Source organism: Ictalurus furcatus, chromosome 9, assembly GCF_023375685.1.
Source record: "Ictalurus furcatus strain D&B chromosome 9, Billie_1.0, whole genome shotgun sequence".
Taxonomy (NCBI): domain Eukaryota; kingdom Metazoa; phylum Chordata; class Actinopteri; order Siluriformes; family Ictaluridae; genus Ictalurus; species Ictalurus furcatus.
In genome coordinates this window covers 30,344,549-30,360,395 of record NC_071263.1, presented here as the reverse complement: position 1 = coordinate 30,360,395, position 15,847 = coordinate 30,344,549, and positions in this window count along the sequence as shown.

The window sequence follows — 15,847 nt, the reverse complement described above, 5'->3', positions numbered from 1 at the left end:
TACTGCTCAGGACAAACAAGGGACTCGTGAAGAACTCTCACAAAACATAAACACATCATGTCGTTAAGCATCCAGGTAACGACACACGGGATTAAGAATCGAGGGTGTGTAAACTTTTGAACGGGGTAATTTCTATAAAGTCAACTATTATCTTGTCTTGTGCACTATAATGTAAATATTTGTTATGTGAAGTAGTTTATTCAGGACAGAACTAATTAAAAAAACAACATGGGATTTTTATGACCCGTCTTATTTTGTTAACAGTATTAAGATTTAGCAGATTCGGCAAGGGGTATGCAAACTTTTGGGCACAACTATACCTCTATAGAAGTTTACCCTGGGTTGATTGTGGGCGTGGCCTGTCCAGCATTTTATTAAGTTCAGATGACAATCAGTAGTCGTTATAGCTTGTAAAGAAAGCTAGTTAAACATAAATAATGCACAATCAGTGTGAAAATAACAACAACATCAACAAAAAAGTAGTTTCGTTCTCAGATTTGATTAGCGTAACAAGCTAACATACACTCCTTCTGAGCTTTAATTTTCTTCATAACATCTATTCATAACGGAAACTAATTACCCGTAGGAACTCTGAAGGGGCCTGAGAAGACAATGCTATCAACAAACTTCATAAACGTAGCATGCTAACTCATGCGACGCATCTAACACTTCTGTTTAGCCAATTTTTAAGGAACATGCTAACATCCTACTAATCTGTTGACATTTTCAGTCTGTACAATGCTAATCTCATGCTAAATTTCGCTACACTTTATGTGCTGTGACATTTTGAAAAGGCTGGCGAACAATAATGCTTCTCTTAATCTCATTAACTTTAAAAGAGCTCAAAAGTTGTGTGTTTAGTAAACAAAGACAATACTAGCATCCTAAACTGTGACAAGTGTAAGGGGAAACCACATGCTAACACTATTCACTGACAGATTAGTTCTTCTGAGCTCCTTTTATGCTAATATTAATAACTCACATAATTTTATTTGAGGTAATATAGAGCTAATAGTGTGCTTCTACAATTTTTCCCCTCTAATTAGCATAAACAGGGTCTGTTGACATTTTCAGATATCAGTCAGGCTAATCTTACATTTATCTTGCTAACACTTGTGTGAGAGTGGTGGTGTTTAGTAAACAATCACATCATTGGCTTTTTAAACCGTGATATCCTGAGGGGGAAATGCAGCTGACTGCTAGAACTTCAAGAGCGTAGCATGCTGACATGCTAATTCAGCAAGTCTTTTCATTTCTCCTGCTCTTTAGCATGCTCCCAAATTATAACATTACTATTTTCATGCAGGAAACTGCTAGCACTAATGCTAAACTGCAGTGACTTTCTGAAGATCTAAAGAGTTTTTTAGTGTGTTTACTAAACAATGGTGTCATTAAATTCTTAAACTGTGATGTCCGTCTCTCTCTCTCTCTCTCTGTTTTCTTGTTTTTTGGCCGTGAGCAGTAACGTGACGCTGCATTAGTTCAGCTCAGCTAAGCGTGAACGCTAATTGCAGGAAGGACAGAACTGCTAACTTCCTTTTCTCTCTCTTGCTCTCTCTCTCTCTCTCTCTCTCCGTCCCTCCTTTCCTTCTTCTCAATCGCTCCATTCTCTTGGCTCGCAGGATGACATTCTGACCATCATATTAAATTTCTGTGAGAGACAGACTCAGCCCTGTCCACTGCAGGAAATATTTAACCTTTACCCCTACATGTAGTGCAGTACAAAGAGTATAAAATAACACAAATTAACTTAAACAACAAATTAGTGCACTATACAAGTGCTGAAATAATGATATTTGCGTTCTATCTAGTGGAGGAAACATAGTGGACATCGACAACCAAAAGAATTAGTGCACTACATGTCCATACCTGTAAGTTATTTATCAGTGCACTACACGGAGTGTCTATAAGTTCACTACATAGGGTATTAATAAGTGCACTACATATGGTTTGACATAGTGACTTCCACACAATATCTAGTGTGTGTAACTGTAGTGGACATAATGACCCCTACATTCATTTTAGCGCTCTGTATGTCCAAAAAAAAAAAGATATTTGTTGGTTTGGAAACTATGTGCAGGGTGTAACACAATGACTTCTACACCCCAAGTAGTGGTCTTAAGTGTCCAGTTGAAGTAATGCCTTCTACACACTACGTAGTGCACTATGTAGGGTGTGCAATAATGGCTTCTATAACCTACATAGTCAAGAACATATTCATTATCTGAGATATTTGGGACTTCCGTGTCTTAGTGCTGTGTGTGTTACTCCTCACACAGTTCAACACTGGACATGTCTCGGTGTTAAACCATGAACCCCTCGTTCCCTACGTGTCAGTGACTTTGTTCCATCAGCGTTCTGTCAGACCATGAGTTCGGCCCTCGCTAATCCCTTGCCTGACACCTTCAGATCTGTCTGTCTCTCTGTTCTGCAGTGTCGTGTTACCTGCTGAACGACTGCCGCTGATTTCGATTTTATTGGACGTCTCTTTGGGACGCTTTGATCAGGAGGATTAACGTCTTTGAGGGTGAAAGCCAGTGGCGTTAACTGTTTGCAGGACGACCAGATGGATAAAATATCAAACATTTTGCCTATCTAACACGAGACTAGGCTAGTTTGGTGTCGCTAGCCAAGGGGAGGCACAGCTAAGCTATCTCTGTATGGGTTTAGCTGCTACAGCGCCATGCAAAATACGTTAAATAGACGTTTACACGCCTTGTTTCCCTGCTCCGCATCAGAGGATGTTAGTGTTCCAGTTTCAACCCTTTTATCGACATATATCCATTTTCCCCCTCACACTAACTGACCGTGAGCTAGCGTTTAGCAGAATTGAGACCTGTCAGCCAATAAGACACGAGTATTTCCACGTATATTCCTGTAAACCCTGTCTGATTGGTCTTGCCTTCACTGTGTTCACTGAGAATAAAATATATCACTCTGTTCACTCAAGAATGCCGCTGTCGTCTTTTCCTGACGTTCAGTTACGCAGTGACAAACCGCTCCAAGTGGAGAATTATTCAGAGCTAAAGAAAAAAATCTTCGGGCCTACAGACCCTAATGCCCAGGCCAGGTTACGCCTATAAATAAACACACAAAACTCCATAACTCCACAGAGCTGAAAGCGCAAAATGGTAAATGGTCTGCACTTATATAGCGCTTTTTTAAACCTTAGCGGTTCTACAAAGTGCTTTACAATGGTTCTCATTCACACTCACACACACCAATGGGAGCAGAGCTGCCATGCAAGGTGCTAACTTGCCATCGGGAGCAACTTGGAGTTCAGTGCCTTGCCCAAGGACACTTCGGTATGTGGAGTCACGTGGGCCGGGAATCGAACCTCCAACCCTACGGTTAGTGGACAACCCGCTCTACCACCTGATCCACAGCCGCCCCGACTACTATGACTACAAAACAGCTGAAGCAAGAAGAATTTCATCGATGCAGAATCACTCTTGACTCACGTCTACGAGAATAAAGGAAAACATTTAGCAGAGGATTCACAGCACCTGTCCTCACAGAGGCGAATGAGCTGTGTGTATCCAGCTTGATAAACGAAGTCCAATGCAACGCGACATGATTCCTGGCAGCACTCACGTTATAAAAACAGCTCTTTTTTTGCACTGTACCTCTTTGCAGAACAGACAATTTCTCGCTGCACACATTTCCCCAAACAATATTTCCTCCACATTGTCTCTTATTTCTTTTTTTATTTTATTTTAAATCTTAAGTCACATTTTAAGGTTTAGAATGGTGTAGTAAGCATTTGCACATTTAACTAGCGATAGAGTTAGTAAAAATATCTAGATGTAGGTTGTAGTTTCACTCAAACTTTACTTCTCATTCTCAGAGTTTAACTGTTTAGTGATCCTTCTTGAGGGGGTGGGGTGGGGGGTGCTGGGGTGTGTGTGTGTGTGTGTGGGGGTGCTGTGGAGGGAGGGGGTGTTTAACAATGAGGGGGTAACACCATAGGGGGTAGGTGCGCAGGAGTACACAACCGAACACGAGTAGTGATACCGATACTAATCTCAGGGTTTAAGGTCAAAGACCTTTGCTCACACTCCACCTCCGTCTGTCTCTTTTCCCTCCGAGCTACCACAGGGTCATGACCTTGACCACAGTTCATGAGTCTGACCCCATTGATTTTTTTTTCTTTTTGGTCTCAAAGAACATGGGGTTTGGGATGAACGCACACTAGAGAGTCACTAGAAAAGCAAACCACATACGTACTGTAGCACAGCCTGTCCAGCTAATCAGCTATGTACCATTTAGCACAGACACGAGAGATGGTGTGTTAGCACTACGCTAAATCCTGAGGACAAGTGTCCTAGTGATCATTTTCCAGTCATCAGTCTGTCTCTCTGCACATTTCTTTACAGTATTAATAAAGAACCTGTCTATCTGTGAGGTTGGAGAATACATGGTGAGGGATCTGAGAGCGTTCCTCCATACAGAACCTCTCCAGATCCTTCACATTTCGAGGTCCACGCTGGTGGACTCTCCTCTTCAGTTCACCCCACAGGTTTTCTATGGGGTTCAGGTCAGGGGACTGGGATGGTCATGGCAGGACCTTGATTTTGTGGTCAGTAAACCATTTTTGTGTTGATGTTGATGATGTTTTGGATCATCGTCCTGCTGGAAGATCCAACCACGGCCCATTTGAAGCTTTCTGTCAGAGGCAGTCAGGTTTTCATTTAATATCTGTTGATATTTGATAGAGTCCATGATGCCATGTATCCTAACAAAATGTCCAGGTCCTCTGGCAGAAAAACAGCCCCAAAACATTAAAGATCCCCCTCCATATTTAACCGTGGGCATGAGGTACTTTTCCATATGGCTACCTCTCTGTGTGCTCCAAAACCACCTCTGGTGTTTATTACCAAAAAGCTCTATTCTGGTTTCATCTGACCATAGAACCCGATCCCATTTGAAGTTCCAGTAGTGTCTGCACACTGAAGACGCTCGAGTGTGTTTTTGGATGAGAGTAGAGGCTTTTTTCTTGAAACTCTTCCAAACAGCTTGTGGTGATGTAGGTGACTTCAGATTGTAGTTTTGGAGACTTTCTGACCCCAAGACACAACTAACTTCTGCAATTCTCCAGCTGTGATCCTTGGAGATGTTTTATCCACTCGAACCGTCCTCTTCACAGTGTGTTGAGACGATATAGACTCACGTCCAATTCCAGGTCGATTCATAACATTTCCAGTTGACTGGAACTTCTTAATTATTGCCCTGATGGAGGAAATGGACATTTTCAGTGCTTGTGCTATTTTCTTATAGACGCTTCCCATTGTGTGAAGCTCAACAACCTTTTGCAGCACATCACGGCTATATTCCTCGCTCTTACCCATTGTTATGAATGACTAAGGGAATTTGTCCTGTGTGTCACCTCATATTTATACCCCTGTGAAACAGGGAGTCATGGTTGAACAATTTCATGTTCCTAGTCACCCAGGTGCACAAAAAAATAAAATAAAATACCAGTGGGAATATAATTCAAATATATTTTTCTCATATGAATTCATAGGGGTGCCAATAATTTTTGCATACCTATGTTTAACAAAGATTTTTTTTTTTTTGGATAAACCTGTTTTGTTTGCAATTGTTTGATATTGTTTTAGAGCAGAGTATTTTGGTGTGTGTGTATATATATATATATATATATATATATATATATATATATATATATATATATACTTTAATATTATATATTAAAGTATATAATATTTTATATTATATATATATATATATATATGTGTGTGTGTGTGTGTGTGTGTGTGTGTGTGTGTGTGTAGTATATCAATATGTCTAGCTGTCTATACCATCATCTATCAATCAGGCTGCCTCTCTGTTTGTACTATTGTCTATCAACATGTCTGTCTGTACATTTGTCTGTCAGTTATATTGCCTATCAATCTATCTCTCTGTACATGTTACTGCGGTTCAGTCTCTGAGTGAGCTAGGGCACTAAAAGGCGGTAGTGCACTACAAAGGGGTAGTGCAATAGGGAAGGACTCAGTTTGAGACACAGCTAATGTGCTGTCTGTATATCCCTCTAAGCTTCTCTAAGGCTGTGGACATTAATATGACTTTAAAACTAAAAAAATAATAATGTTTTGTAAGAATTAACTTTCAACTTTTCACACTTCACCTGGATGATGCCAACAGTGTCCTCTCTCTCACTCTCTCTCACTCTCTCTCTCTCTCACTGTCTCTATCTGTCTCTCTCTGTCTCTCTCTCACTCTCTGTCTCTCTCTGTCTCTCTCTCTCACTGTCTCTATCTGTCTCTCTCTCTCTCTGTCTCTCTCTCTCACTGTCTCTATCTGTCTCTCTCTCCCTCTCTGTCTCTCTCTCTCTCACTGTCTCTCTCTGTCTCTCTCTCTCACTGTCTCTATCTGTCTCTCTCTCTCTCTGTCTCTCTCTCTCACTGTCTCTATCTGTCTCTCTCTCCCTCTCTGTCTCTCTCTCTCTCACTGTCTCTATCTGTCTCTCTCTCTCACTGTCTCTATCTGTCTCTCTCTCACTCTCTGTCTCTCTCTCTCACTGTCTCTATCTGTCTCTCTCTCTCTCACTGTCTCTATCTGCCTCTCTCTGTCTCTCTCTCACTCTCTGTCTCTCTCCATCTCTCTCTCTGTCTCTATCTGTCTCTCTCTCTCACTGTCTCTATCTGTCTCTCTCTGTCTCTCTCTCTCACTCTCTGTCTCTCTCTCACTGTCTCTATCTGTCTCTCTCTCTCACTCTCTGTCTCTCTCTCACTGTCTCTATCTGTCTCTCTCTCACTGTCTCTATCTGTCTCTCTCTGTCTCTCTCTCTCACTCTCTGTCTCTCTCTCTCACTGTCTCTATCTGTGTCTCTGTCTCTCTCTCACTCTCTGTCTCTCTCTCTCTCACTGTCTCTATCTGTCTCTCTCTGTCTCTCTCTCTCACTCTCTGTCTCTCTCTGTCTCTCTCTCTCACTGTCTCTATCTGTCTCTCTCTCTCTCTCTCTCTCTGTCTCTCTCCATCTCTCTCTCTCTGTCTCTCATTCTGGAGATTTATTGTAATGGAGAGATTGTGTTACAGAGCGCAGGATCATCCCTTCCTTCCCACAGGATATAACCTTTGATCACATGACCTTTGACATTTTGGGTTAAGCCGCTCTGTGCTAATATGATTTTAATGTGATAACTGTCATTCTGAATGGGCCGCTGGGTAAAGATGTGTGTGTGTGTGTGTGTGTGTGTGTGTGTGTGTGTGTTTGTGTGCGTGTGTGCTTTATATTCACTTAACCACATAGACATTATTAACACTAATGCTATGAATCAGCACCTTCTTGTTGAGTCAACGGAAAATGGGTGTGTGTGTGTGTGTGTGTGTGTGTGTGTGTGTGTGTGTGTTTTTAAATACACTCAAAGCATTTAAACAGTAAAAACAATGCAAGACACAGTAATTAACAGATAGAGAAGATACTCAACGCCATTGATGTCTTATTGTGCAAAAGTATTGGCGCCCTTTCAAACGAATGGTCAAAAATAATTGTCCAAAATTCAACTGTACACACAACGATTTAAAGTTTCCACTCATACTCCTGACCTTTCCTCTGAGACAAAATATCATTCTTTGCTAATTCTTTTAAATACTTTTTTAGTAGGTAACAAATTTGTCTCTAAAACATGTGGCAAAATTATCGGCACCCCTTTGAATTTTACATTATAATACATATTAATTCAGTTTGTATCATATTACATTCTATTATATTAAATCTCAACAAACTCTGTTGTTTCCTTTGAACATTTTCTATATTTATTTGTATAAAATCTCTTCTTCAATCTTATATATTCAATATATCCTTAAGAAAAAAACAAGATGGACAAGTGAGGTAATGTATAAAAAACCCCGAAAACATAAGCAGTTAAAATACGACAAAGCGCAAACAGGGCTGAATTAAAGTTTCAAAAGGTTGTTATAATTAAACATTTGGCAGAAATTGCACGAATAAGCACGCAGAATCTTTTTTTTCCTTGTTTTTGTTGAAAGCCAACATACAGCAGCTTTATAGCTGCTGAAACTTAAATGAGCGGTCACTCACTCCATGAGTCATTCATTTGTACTGATTTTCCATAGAGGGTGCCAAAACTTTTGCACACAGGAGTGCAGTATCTGCACTTTTTCCTTTCGCCATGAATTACGTCTATATAAAAGCATTAACAGGCCACACACACCCACACACAAACAGCCACCCACACACACACACACACACACACACACACACACACAGTGTTAAGCAGGTCTCTGGTGAAACACTAATTACTCTGTAATGTAACGACACTTCTTTTGAAGAGCTGTTTTTACCTCCACCGACCCTCTTTAAAAGCTTCCCGAGGGCAGCTCAGGTTCTCCCCCTCACCACCACCACCACCATCACACACACACACACACACACACTCTCTCTCTCTCTCTCTCTCTCTCTCTCTCTCTTTCAGGGGTTGCTATTGGCCCTGAGAAGACACGGAACATGAAACAAGAGAAGCAACTAATGGTTACAAATGTGTTTTGTGTAAAAGAGAGAAAGGATGGGTCACACACACACACACACACACACACACACACACACACGGCATTATCAGTGTGTAAATCCGCTCTTTATCAGTACACACAGTATGTTTATACACAGCCTCTTCGTCTCCTGGGCTTCAGCTTGAAATAAATAACCCTAAAATGATTTATTTTTGTAAAATGTGCTTTTTTTTATCGAATGCAGTGCATTGTGAGAAAATGGAGGGCAACAACAGTCACAACATGACAGTCAGAATTATTAATAACATTCACATTTTTCAAACGATCTCAGAATCTATTAATCGGGCATGATAATGATGCTCATCGTTTATAAATACAAGCACAATAATCATGGATAAATAATGAATAAATAAAAAATAATTAAATGCTTTACTAAATGACTACAAGTGCAATAACAGCAGAATAAATTATTGTTACTAAATTATAAATATCATAATAAATTATTATTATTATTATTATTATTATTATTAATAATAATAATAATAATAATAATAATCAAAATCACACTCATCGCCACATACAGTATTTAATTACTATCAATTGATTTCATGTTAAGAGTTTAATATACATTGAATAAAGATGAGTTGCACTCCAGATTTATCTCCAGGGTTCTATCTTCTATGTGCACTACATCAGCTGGGGTCTACAGTGCTGTGAAAAAGTATTTGCCCCCATCCTGATTTGTTCTGTTTTTGTATATATCTCGTACTAAATCGTTTTAGATCTTCAAATGAAATACAACATGAAACAAAGCAACCTGAGTAAACACACAGTTTTTATTTATTTTTATTTTATTGACGCAAAAATAGTTATCGAACAGCTGTCACCCATGTGAAAAAATAATTGCCCCTTTAAACTTAAACTCTGGTCGTGCCACCTTTAGCAGCAATAACTGCAACCAAACACTTCTGATAACTGGAGATCAGTCTTTTTGGGTGGGAATTTGGCCCACTCTTCTTTACAGAACTGATTTAGTTCAGCCACACTGGAGGGTTTTCGACCATGATCTGCCCGTTTAATGTCCTGCCACAGCATCTTGATTGGTCAGGACTCTTTTTTTTTTCTTTTTTTGAGCCATTCAGAGGTGGATTTACTCCTACGCTTTCGGTCACTGTCTTGCTGCATAATCCAGTTACGCTTGAGTTTCAACTTACGGACTGCAGACCGGACATTCTCCTTTAGGATTTTCTGGTAGAGAGCAGAATTCCTGTTTCCCTCAGTTACTGCAAGTTGCCCAGGCCCTGAAGCAGCAGAGCATCCCCACACCATCACACTGCCTCCACCATGCTTGACTGTAGGTATGATGTTCTTTTTGTGGAATTCTGTGTTTGGTTTACACCGGATGTAACGGGACCCCAGTCTTCCAAACAGTTCCACTTTCACCTCATCAGTCCACAGAACATTCTCCCAAAAGGTTTGAGGATCATCAAGGTGTGTTTTTCAAATTCAGATGAGCCTTAATGTTGTTCTGGGTCAGCAGTGGTTTTCACCTCGCCACTCTTCCATGGAGCCGTTTTCCCCCAGTGTCTTTCTGATAGCGGAGTCATGAACAGTGACCTTTATTGATGTAAGACAGGCCTGTAAGTCCTTTGATGTCGTCCTTGTGTCTTTTGTGACTTCCTGGATGAGTCGTCGCTGTGCTCTTGGAGGAATTTTGGAAGGTCGGACACTTCTGAGAAGGTTCACTACTGTGCTGAGTTTTTCCATTTGGAGATAACGGCTCTCACTGTGGTTCTTTGGAGTCCCAGAGCCTCTGAAATAGCTTTGTAACCCTTCCCAGACTGATGTACTTCAATCACCTTCTTCCTCATCATTTCTGGAATCTCTTTCAGCTTTGGCATTGTGTGTTACTGAGTAAGATCTTTTAACCAACTTCCTGCTGCTGAAGAAGTTCTATGTAAGTGTAGATGTGATTGAACAGGGTTTGCAGTAATCAGGCCTGGTTGTGTCTCGTCCAGCTGAACCCCATTTCACACAGGCCCAGTTGGAATTGGATAACTTTTTTGCTTCAATAAATAGCATTTTCATTTATAAACTGTATTTTGTTTTTACTTAGGTAGCCTTTGTTTTATCTTAGAATCTGTTTTAATTACTGAAACTATTTAGTATGAGATTTACACACAAACAGAAGAAATCAGAAACATATAGAAGTACTTTTTCACAGCACTTTATGTTCTCTGAGCACAGTTTCCAGGATTCTGTGTTCTCTACTCACTGTACCATGCTGCAGTGTGCAAAAGTTTCTTTTCTGTGCATGGAATTGTGGTGAGCCAATCAGATTGCACGATCCTCTTCAAGATCCTGAACTTTGTAGCAGGAAAAGTGTACACAGAGAATTCATACAGGAAGTTGTGGTCAGGAAGCTGTGGGCGGAGCTTTGGACACTAACTTACCATACCAGCCAGGCCCAACATTATCTGATTGTTGTGACCTTCGCTTGTGTCTGACGTTGAACAGATCTGTATGGAATGTTTGGGAAATATTATCATACTGATTAGAATATTCATGATTGGTACGCACCTTCCAATAGAAAATTAAATAACACAGAAAATAAAATAAAATGAATTAAAAAGTTCAATTAAATATAATACAAACGTAGGTCTTGTCTAATTCATTGTGCTTTCTTGACTTTAAAAAAATAAATAAGTTAATAAATAAACGGAAATGTTAAAACATTTTTATTTATTTATAGTTTATTTGTTTTTATTTATTCATATTTATTTATTTATTTATTTATTTACTTCTTAAATAAGACCTTTTTGTTCATTTTCAATGAGATATGTTTGTATGTTTTTTATTATGTTTTTATTTTATTAATTTATTCTATTTTTTTATTGTTTGACTTTTGTTTTCTGTTTGTTTTGTATCTGTCTGAGATGTTATTTTGTTTGTTTATTTGTTTGTTTGGTTGTTAATCTACACTCTTTTCATTCTGTGTGGTTCAGTGTGAGATTTTTTTAAAAAAATTTTAAAAGAAGAAAGGCAAAGTCTAATTGCACAAAAACTAAGATGGCAGAAAAAATGAGTCATCATTCACCAATGCTTTGTTCTTCCTTCACTGTGCATTGTGACGCTGAGCATTCTGGGTAATTAGCCTTTTTAAGCACAGGGGCTGCCATGTTGGATTAAGATGATTTGGGGCGAGTCGGACTCATTAGGCTTAATTATAATCCAATTAGAAACATCGTTTAACTAAACGAGCAAATAATGTAGAGGCGGAGGAGTGCACTAAAAAAAATTACAGCTCTTAAATAGAATAATGAGCCGCTTCATCGTCCACTCCGGGAAAAAAAAAGGAGAGAGAGAGAGAGAGAGAGAGAGAGATGACCAATGAGAAGAAAAGTGTGTAAAGCAACAATGACTTCTAGAAAATAATGTAACAAAACTTTCAACATATAAAAAATGAACTGGTGAAACCAGAACAGCGTCCGATCTGGATCCTGATTGGTCAGAAGGTGTTGATTAGTCCTCTATAACAGCGGCTTGGACGGTAGTGCAGGTTTATATTAACGCACTCGTTCTACTATGTTATCGTTTCTATAGTAACGGCTCGTTCTAAGATAATCCGATTGAAAAACATGTTTTTAAAGTTTTCTGTTTACGGAAGGAGTCTCCAGTACCGGTGTCAGAGGTAAAGCTGTAACTTTAAGTTTTCCCACATTTTCAGGGCAGAGGAGTTTACACTTCTGCATAGCTGCAGCTGTGTTTTTTTGTCTTGTTAATTTCAAGAGAGAATAAAGAGAGAGAATAAAGAGAGGGATGGTGAGGGAACGAGTGTTTATAGCTGCTTTAATGTAACTGACAATAGGAACTAACTTGTCTCACAAACATTAACTGTAACTATAAACGGATAAAACGTGAAGTGTCTTTGAAAAAATGAAAAATTATAATCGTTAATTGCTGTGGTATAAGAGGAATAAGACACTTGGAGATGTGCTGTTATAGGAAAATAATCATTGTACCATGCCGTCATTGATAATTTCACTATAACAGAACCACAGAGAGAGAGAGAGAGAGAGAGAGAGAGAGAGAGAGAGACTGGTGTAAATGTGATTTTCTCCTCAGCTGCTCCATTTAGCTGTGATATAAAGCAGATTGGGGATGAATTACGGTTCCATTTAAGACATTATTGTGGAAATACAGTAGCTCACATGGGCCAAAAAAGTGATGTATTAAACGGTTTCTCTTACTTATAGTTCCCTCAGATTCATTTAGACACAGAAGCAGGACTGTAAAAGCTATCGCTTTTATTTCATCAGCTACTAAACACTAATCCGACATTTTCCTCGAATAATCTGTATTGAGGAAGAATAAACACAAATTCAGTACCAATCAGAACACACAGTACTGCTCTCAGCCAATCAGGACACACAGTACTGCTCTCAGCCAATCAAGACACAGTGTACTGCTCTCAGCCAATCAGGACACATTGCATTGGTCTCGGCCAATCAGAACACACAGTACTGTTGTCGGCCAATCAGAACACACAGTACTGCTCTCGGCCAATCAGGACACACAGTACTGCTCTCGGCCAATCAGAACACACTGTACTTCTCTCAGCCAATCAAGACACAGTGTACTGCTCTCAGCCAATCAGGACACATTGCATTGGTCTCGGCCAATCAGAACACACAGTACTGCTATCGGCCAATCAGAACACACAGTACTGCTCTCGGCCAATCAGGACACACAGTACTGCTCTCGGCCAATCAGAACACACTGTACTTCTCTCAGCCAATCAAGACACAGTGTACTGCTCTCGGCCAATCAGGACACATTGCATTGGTCTCGGCCAATCAGAACACACAGTACTGCTGTCGGCCAATCAGAACACACAGTACTGCTCTCGGCCAATCAGGACACACAGTACTGCTCTCGGCCAATCAGGACACACAGTACTGCTCTCTGCCAATCAGAACACAGCATACTGCTCTCAGCCAATCAGAACACACTGTACTGCCCTCAGCCAATCAGAACACAGTGTACTGCTCTCAGCCAATCAGAACACAGCATACTGCTCCTAGCCAATCAGAACACAGCGTACTACTCCTAGCCAATCAGAGCACATCTGAGGTAAATGCTGACATTCCAGATGGTTCTGTTTCCACGTGTCTCTGTCACTGTGTCCCTTAACTGTCTCTATTAAGCACTAACGACTACACACTAGCTAGCTAAATCATTAGCATTAGTCATTATAGCTGCCTCATGCTCAGCCACCATATTTCTCTGTTGCCTAGCAACAGTGTTCTCATGACTTTTACCACTTGAACTTGAACTTGTGTCACCTTCTCACATTACACTCATGTTTAATAGTGAACACAGATGTTAAATTAGCATACTGACACTGCTATGATAGTGACATTAATACTGCTGGTTAATTTAGCTGGCTGAAACTGTTAGCATGTCATTTAGCTGCTAGAATGCTTAATTAATTGTACTTAAACTCCTAGCATACTTCTTATAGTCTACTCTAACTGTTAGAACAGTTAATCTAGCATACTTAATCCCACTAGAGAATATAAATTAGCATATTCAAATTGCTAGCATATGTCCTACAGCATACTCAATCTGATATCATACTTAATTTAGCATACTCAAACTTCTAGCGAAGCTAGCATACTTCACTTAGCATAATGAAACTGCTAGGACTGTTCATTTAGCTAACTTAAACTGCTAGCATCCTTAATGAGATGACTGAAACAGCTAGCATACTTCCTTCAGCATATGCTAGAACGGTGTAATTTAGCCACGTTCAACAAAATTGTGTCGTATAATTTTGACAGCTGTGTCTTGTGTTACAGTGCGAATAAAGTTAACATGATTATCGTCTCTTCTTCCTCGACGTGTCTCTGTTTGATTTGTATCATCTGTCGCTGCGCTAATAATAAATTCCCTCAAACAGAATTCCTCACCGCCACAAATCTGCCTCACGCCTCAAACCTCAAATCATCTTCACGAGCTCGCTGTCCACTGGAATGACATGTAGTGTTAAAGCAGTCTGTCTCTCTCTCTCTCTCTCTCTCTCACACACACACACACACACACACACACACACACACACAGCAGTTTATGTACACTAAACTTAAAGTAGGCTAACTTAAATATGCTAACCGTTTAGGTAGGCTAAATACAGTAGTAACAGTTAAGGTAGGCTAAATGGAGTATGCTAGCAGTTTGAATAGGCTAAATGACATTTGTTAGCAGTCGGAGTATGCTAAATAGAGTATGCTAGCAGTTTGAATAGGCTAAATGACGTTTGTTAGCAGTTGGAGTATGCTAAATAGAGTATGCTAGCAGTTTGAATAGGCTAAATGACGTTTGTTAGCAGTCGGAGTATACTAAATGGAATATGCTAGCAGTTTGAATAGGCTAAATGACGTTTGATAGCAGTCGGAGTATGCTAAATAGAGTATGCTAGCGGTTTGAATAGGCTAAATGACGTTTGATAGCAGTCGGAGTATGCTAAATGGAATATGCTAGCAGTTTGAATAGGCTAAATGACGTTTGTTAGCAGTCGGAGTATGCTAAATGGAGTATGCTAGCGGTTTGAATAGGCTAAATGACGTTTGTTAGCAGTCGGAGTATGCTAAATGGAGTATGCTAGCGGTTTGAATAGGCTAAATGACGTTTGTTAGCAGTCGGAGTATGCTAAATAGAGTATGCTAGCGGTTTGAATAGGCTAAATGACGTTTGTTAGCAGTCGGAGTATGCTAAATGGAATATGCTAGCGGTTTGAATAGGCTAAATGACGTTTGATAGCAGTCGGAGTATGCTAAATAGAGTATGCTAGCAGTTTGAATAGGCTAAATGACATTTGTTAGCAGTCGGAGTATGCTAAATGGAGTATGCTAGCAGTTTGAATAGGCTAAATGACGTTTGATAGCAGTCGGAGTATGCTAAATAGAGTATGCTAGCGGTTTGAATAGGCTAAATGACGTTTGTTAGCAGTCGGAGTATGCTAAATGGAGTATGCTAGCAGTTTGAACAGGCTAAATGAGGCATGCTAGCAGTTACATTACAATAAATGATGTATGCTAGCAGTTTGAATATGCTAAATGAAGTATGCTAGCAGATCCAGTCAGTGAAGTGACATATGCTAAATATACTGTATATTGGGATTTTAACTGTACACTGTGTGTGAATCCGTGGTTTATTATTTATTGTGTGTGTGTGTGTGTGTGTGTGTGTGTGTGTGTGTGTTTGCTAATTAGAGCCAGGATCATCTACTGCTAAAACTCTCACATCTGACAGGAATGTAATCAGATTACACTGCTCTGAGTGTGTGTGTGTGTGT